This window comes from Ovis aries, chromosome 12, assembly GCF_016772045.2.
Source record: "Ovis aries strain OAR_USU_Benz2616 breed Rambouillet chromosome 12, ARS-UI_Ramb_v3.0, whole genome shotgun sequence".
Lineage (NCBI taxonomy): Eukaryota > Metazoa > Chordata > Mammalia > Artiodactyla > Bovidae > Ovis > Ovis aries.
This window is the reverse complement of record NC_056065.1, coordinates 41976047-41982823: the sequence shown is the minus strand read 5'-3', so window position 1 is coordinate 41982823 and position 6777 is coordinate 41976047. Positions and strand designations below refer to the sequence as shown.

At 50.3% G+C, this 6777-nt stretch overlaps 1 long non-coding RNA gene across 1 annotated transcript; it reads right to left on the bottom strand.

The window, feature by feature from the left end:
- Positions 1–4541: 4541 nt before the first annotated feature.
- LOC121816099 (uncharacterized) lies at positions 4542–6062 on the bottom strand. Its single transcript, XR_006055568.1, has 2 exons — positions 5880–6062; positions 4542–5123 (listed from the first exon to the last, which is right to left on the bottom strand). It is a non-coding gene; the product is annotated as an uncharacterized LOC121816099 (long non-coding RNA).
- Between the last annotated feature and the right edge of the window lie 715 nt (positions 6063–6777).

The following is a 6777-nucleotide window of genomic DNA, read 5'->3' as shown; positions in this document are numbered from 1 at the left end:
CAAGTCAGAACAATCAACGTGGTGTGATGCCATTTGCATAAAAGATAATTAAGACATCTGAAAAATTGGCAAAAGGCTTGAACAGACACTTCTCCAAAGATATAGTAATGTCCGAAAAGCACGGGAAAAAAATGCTCAACATCATCAGCCAAGAGGGAAATGCAAATCAAAATCGCAATGAGATAACCACTTCACACCCACTAGGAACGCTATAATCGAAAAGGCAAATGACAGCAAGTGTTGGTGAAGATGTGGAGAAATGAGAGCCTCCATATACTGCTGGTGGGGATGTAACTGGGTGCAACCACTTTGGAAAACAATTTGGCAGTTCTTTAAAGTGTTACACATGGAGCTACCATATGACCCAGAAATTCTACCCTAGGTATATACCCCAGAGAAATGAAAAAAACACAGAAACTTGTATATGAATGTATGTAACAGCATTATTCACTATGGCCAAGAAAGTAGAAACCCATATGTCCATCAACTGATGAATGTATAAGTAAAATGGTATAGCCATAAAACAGAATATGATTGGGCAATACAAAGGAAAGAAGCATTGATGCATGCTACAGCAAGAACGAACCTTGAAAACATTATACCTAAGTGAAAACGCTTATTCATAAGAAACCATCTATTGTATAGTTTGACTTATATCAAATATCCAGAACAGGCAAATAGCGTAGGACTAGAAAGATCCGTGGTTGCCTCCTGCTGCTGTTTATCGCCAAGCGGTGTCTGACTCTTGCCTAGGGCTGAGAAAACTGAGGGACTGGAGACTGGCTGCTAGTGGGCATGGCAATTCTTCGAGGGGTGACGAAAATGTTCCAAAATCGGTGTGGTTGCACAACCTGAATAAAACCACTGAACTGGCCACTCTAGTGGGTGAACTGTATGATATGCAAATTATATCCCAATAAAGCTGTTTTTTAAAAATTAAAAGATAATTAAGATTTTTGCATTTGATACTTTCTAACTGACTAATCACAGTCATGGGCGTAGACTCCTGCCCACGATCCAGTCTCCTTTAAAATCATGGTGAACAATCCATGATGGACAAAATACCAACAGTCTAAATAAAACAGTATACTATTCCCAATTTTTCTTTTGCCATAGGCTCCAACATGGCTCAGTTGAGCAGTTACTGATCTCATCTTTAAAATGTTGGTATTTTCTTAACCACTGAATTTTTGGCATTAATTTTGCTTTTTTAAAACTACTGCATTAGAGTATTTTTTAATCTTGGTTTCTGAGAGGTGTTTCCCGCCCCCCCCCATGCTCCCTAAATTCTGCACCCAAGTGCCTCATTCGCCCCACCTGTGTCTCGGTCCTGGATCCCAGAACTCGTGCCCCTGGCCTTGGCCTTGTCCCCAAAAGACCCACCGGGGACGCCCAGGCTCCCAGCCGCTAGAAAGTGGGGGCGGGAAGCTGCAGTGTCATGCCCCAGGCTGCGGACAAAGGCCTGGGGTGGCTGAGCCGTCCCCCCAAGACCTGGACAGGGAGAGACAGAGAAATAGGAGATGTAGGAGGAAACTGAACCAGAAGGGGAGAGAGACAGAGGCAGAGAGACAGAGGCAGAGGAGACTGGAGAGTCGGGGCGAGCCGAGAGAGGCGGAGAGGAGCCGGGCAGGCGCGGGGCCGAAGGTCCCACCGCGGGTCGCCCCTCCCCGCGTCCAGCCCGCCCTCGCCCCCACCCCCAGCGCGGGAGGCCCCGGAACGACCGTCAGAGGCGCCCGGGGGAGGGGGCGCTCCCGGCCGCCCGCCGCCTGATGCGTATCGATCGGCGCCCGGGGTCGGCGCGGGGGCACCAGCTGCCGGCGGGCGGGGCGACCGCACATTAGCGCGGCCGGGGACCACTCCCCGGAACGCGGGCCGGGCAGCCCATTAGACGCCCCCAGCCGGCCGGCCGCGCGACCACCGAGCGGGCGGGGCGAGGCTGGCTCCGCCGAGGCGGCCCCTGCGGCGGGAGGGCAGCTGTGGGGACGAGAGGGGATGCAGGAGCCGCCGAAGCCCCACCTCGGCTCAGAGCCGCTGTTTCCTCTGTTTCCTGAGCTCCCCTCCCGCCTCTAGTCCTTTGCGCGTGCTGTGCCCTCTGCGGGGACGCACCCCCCATCGCTCCTCACCCAGCTGAACACCACTCTTCCTTGGGCTCTTGCTTGAAAGTAGATCCCTTGGGAAGCCTTCCCTGATCCCCACCCCGCCCCAGCCCCGACAAAGGGCGCCCACCTTTGTACCGACCTCCTGAACAGCCCCCATGAAACCTGGGGGCTAGTCATTGGGCTCAAGGATTGACCACCCCAGAGGGTCTGTGCATCTGATCCCAAGAGTCAACTCATTGAAAAAGACCCTGCTGATGGGAAAGACTGGGGGCAAGAGGAGAAGGGGGCAACAGAGGATGAGATGGCTGGAGGACATCACTGACTCACTGGACTAGAGTTTGAGCAAACTCCAGGAGATAGTGCTGCTGCTGCTGCTGCTGAGTCACTTCAGTCGTGTCGGACTCTGTGCAACCCCATAGACGGCAGCCCACCAGGCTCCGCCGTCCCTGGGATTCTCCAGGCAAGAACACTGGAGTGGGTTGCCATTTCCTTCTCCAGTGCATGAAAGTGAAAAGTGAAAGTGAAGTCGCTCAGTTGTGTCCAACTCGTAGTGACCCCGTGGACTGCAGCCCACCAGGCTCCTCTGCCCATGGGATTTTCCAGGCAAGAGTACTGGAGTGGGGTGCCATTACCTTCTCCCAGGAGATAGTGAAGGACAGGGAATCCTGGCGTGCTGCAGTCCAAAGAGTGCAGGGACTTAGTGACTGAACAACAAAGAGGGTCCCGAGTCTGGGGTGGAGGGGCGGCCGCTGGGCTTCTCCCCGCGTAGTGTACTGGGGATCCTGACACCAGCAGTGCCTCCCAACTGGCACACCTGTAATGAAGGAATAAACACCAGAGCTAATCAGGAGGCCAAAGCTGGAAAGCCCATGAGGATCTTTGGCTACGACCTCTCCTCCCCTTATTTATCCTTGGAGGACGCTGTTGGGCAAATTAGAGTCGAATTCTAGTTCTTCTGCGTAACGGCTGCATCACATTGGGCAAGTTGTTTAACCTCTCTGGACCTCCATTTCCCCACTGACAGCTTTATCAAGGTCTGTATTCTAATTCCTGCTCCTGCAGGAGACCCCTGGAGATCTGCACCCAAGCTGGAGAGGGAACTGGAAACCCAATAATGTATGGTTGAAATGCTCCAGTGGGGAGTGGGGCATGCAGGAGAAACAGGTCACCCTCCCATGCTGCTGGAGGGCGGTGTTGGGGACCGGGGACTTTCTGGCCCCAGTGACTTCTGTGCTATCTTAGGACTCTTTCTCATCAACCTCATTTTTCTCCTGTGTGTCACTTCTCCCTTGACCTCACTTCCCCCACCAACTACCACCCTATTCTCTGCCCCTTACCCAGTAAGAGTCCCTGAAAGACGTTCCTGAGCCCACTCTTCTCTAGTCCCTCTCTTCCCACCCTCTTCTGAACCCACGTCATGCAACTTTTCTGGTCCACGGCACCGGTGACTCCACGTCGCTAAGCCCAACAGCAGTCAACTCTCAACTCTCAATTTACTGGCCCCATCAGTGCTCTGGACCCAGGTGGTCACTCTCTCCTCCTTGGAACCCTTTCCTCCCTCCACTGGTTCCCTCCCATCTCCCCCAGCGCTCCTTCCCCCAGTCTCCTCTGCAGTATCAGAAGCTCAGTCTTCTGACTCTTTTCCTTGTATCCCTCCTCCCAGTACCATGGCTCTTTGAATACCAATAGTTTGTATTTGCTGACACTTCCCGAATGTGTCTCTCTGGCTCATACTTCTCCCTAGTGCTCTGGTCTTATCCATACATATATCACTCAACATCTTCACCTGGGCAACAGGCAGACCTGCCTCTAACTCATACAGCCCTTTGCAAGTTAGAAGAAAGTACTTTTCTTAAGTCATTTAACAAAGCAGCTTCATACTATGTATTATTCTGTCTGACTGTAGGCAAGCTGGCCGGGAGAAAGCAGAACGCACCTGCCTGTTCCAGGTTCTGCTGGGCAACCCCAGACTCACTCTTGTATAAAGGGGGGAGATGGGAGGGAGAGATAGGGAGGGAGCACTGGCTCTGGGGTTTAATCAGCAGCATCCACCTTAAGTTCATCTGAATGGCAGGTCCATGAATCAGACTTCTTGTTAAATCTGTGGCCAGAGCATATGAGTCCTGTTAGGAAGCGGTAAAGCTTCCAGAGCATGGCTGTGCCCCCTTGCACCTCCCTTCTGCTTGGCCTGGATCTGCTCAGAAGGACTTTCCTGGGAGCAGCAGCCCTGACTGGGGCTCATATCCACACTCTTGCTCACTTGTACCCAAGCACTCAGGCAAGTCACACAGCGAACCCTCCTCCCACCACCCCTGCCCTGTGAGGCAGCTGTAGCAGGTTTAGGGTTGGGTGAGGGTAGGGGGTGGAAATCAGGTCCCTAAGAGAGTTTGGTAAACAAGAAGAGTGGCCTCAGGGGATGCCCTGAGCATAACTGCAACAGGACACAGTGCTTTATGCGTGTTCAGGATCAAGAAGTTAGACAAGTCTATGAACGGGAAGAAACCTTCTTGGAGATGCTGCCTTTGTTCAGTGTACAACATGTGCAACCTTACATGGCAGTCCTACTAACAGGTCCCTGTATTATTCAGGATAGGTTAAATTATGTTGTGATGGCAAATAACATCTGAATCTCAGCGTGTCTTAGAACAACAAACACTTATTTCTTTGTGATGACACATGTCCAGGGCAGGTGGGCAGAGGGCTCTCCTCCACTTAGGGTCCCAGGCTGATGGAAGTTCCACCAAATTCCAGAGATAGCCTTGGCAGGAGACCAGAAGAGCTGGAAGTGATTATAGCCTCAGCCCAGAAGTTAAACATTTCACTCCTGCCCACAGCTCTCTGGCCGAAGTTCATCCCATGGCCATGTCTAACTTCAACGGAGCAGGAAGTACCATCCTCCTATGTGCCAAGTGGAGAACAGGATACCAGGCTGGCAGTGATGGTTCCCAGATTTTCTCAGCTGTACTAAATATTTCTCCTCCTCTCCAGGGTTCAAGATCCAGACTTTGGAGGCATCCTTGATTCCTCAAAAAAAAAAAAAAAAAAAAAAAAATTCCAGAGTCAAGTGATTTGCAAATCCTGTCAACTCCATTTTCAAAATATATCCAGAAGGAAACTACTTCTTCCCTGACCCCCCACACCACCAACCTGGTCTGAGCCTCTTTTATCTCCAGCCCCACTGTCACAGGGGGCCCCTCACTACCACTTTTGCCTCCTACAGAGATTCTCTACCCAGTAGCCAGCGGGATCTCGTTAGAGGTAAACTGGACCACATCACTGCTCAGCTCAAAGCCCTCCATCGCTCCCACCTCCCTCGGAGAAAAGTCAAAGTCCTTACGGTGGCCCTCGGGGCCCTAAGATCCGTACCCCCTCCGTTGCCTCTCTGGCCTCGCTGCGCCCACCCTCCATCTCTCACTCTAGTCCAGCCCCGCTGGCCTCCCTGTGCTCCCCGGACAGCTCACTCCAGCCTAGGGACCTTTGCACTTGCAGGCCTCCATCTAGCACACTTTCCCCTCGGATCCCAGTCTAGCTCCCTCGCTCCCCTCCTCCAAGGCTTTGCTCTAATGTCTCCTCCGTGAGGCCTTCCCCAGCCTCCTTATTCTATACTGCACATCCACTTCTGTGTTCCCATTCTGCTGTTTTCATTTGCTTGTTTTTGGCCAGGACACTTTCTAACTTCCCAAAACACAAGGATTTCACTTATTCTGTTTACCATCTGTCTCCCCAGCTAGAAGATAGGGCAGAGATTTTTATCTGTCTGGTTCTCTGCTGTGTACTTACCATCTGTAATAGTTCCTGGCATGTATAGTAGGTGCTCAGTTGACACTGTTGAATGAATGGACAAACCAGAGCATGGCATAGTGACTGAGAGGTCTGGCCTTGGAACCAGACTACTGGCAGTGTTCAAAGATCAGCTTTGCCATTTACTATCATGTGATTTGAGATAATTCATTTAGCTTCCCTGACCTTCAGTTTGTTCATCTGTACAATGGAAATAACAATAGCTCCTACCACATGGAATTATACATTTCAGTGAGCTAATGCATTTGAAGCTGTCCGATACCTGGCAAAGATATGCTTGGCATATGTTGGCTATTACTATTTTAAAATATTGATCTTTTAATTTTATAAAGAAATAATCAGAGGTTCTGATTATGGGGCAAAGATTTATATAAAATAGTGTTCATCACAGAGTTCTTTTAATAGTAAAAAATTGGAAACAATCTAAATTTCTAAGAAGGTAAGAGTTGTTAAGTAAAATACCACACACCCCTTGAAGGAATACCAGGCAGCCAAATACTCAAGTTCTCAAAGAATATTTAATGGCATGGGAAAATGTTCAGAGCCTACTGCTAAGTGAAAAACAGTATATAATTCTTAAACTGAGTGGCGGATACCCGGCTGTTTTATTATGGTTCTTTAAACTGTATGTGTACTTTTATATGTATTAAGTAATTCATAAAAATGCAGGGAAGAAAGCAAGATACAAAGATACCTTATTCAAATTTAGATTTACATGCTTTTATGCACCTTCCTGGGCTTCCCTGGTGGCTCGGACGGTAAAGAATCTACCTACGATGCAGGAGACCTGGGTTTGATCCTTGGGTTGGAAAGGTCCCTGGAGAAGGGAATGGCAACCCCCCTCCAGTATTCTTGCCTGGCGGATCCCTGTGGACAG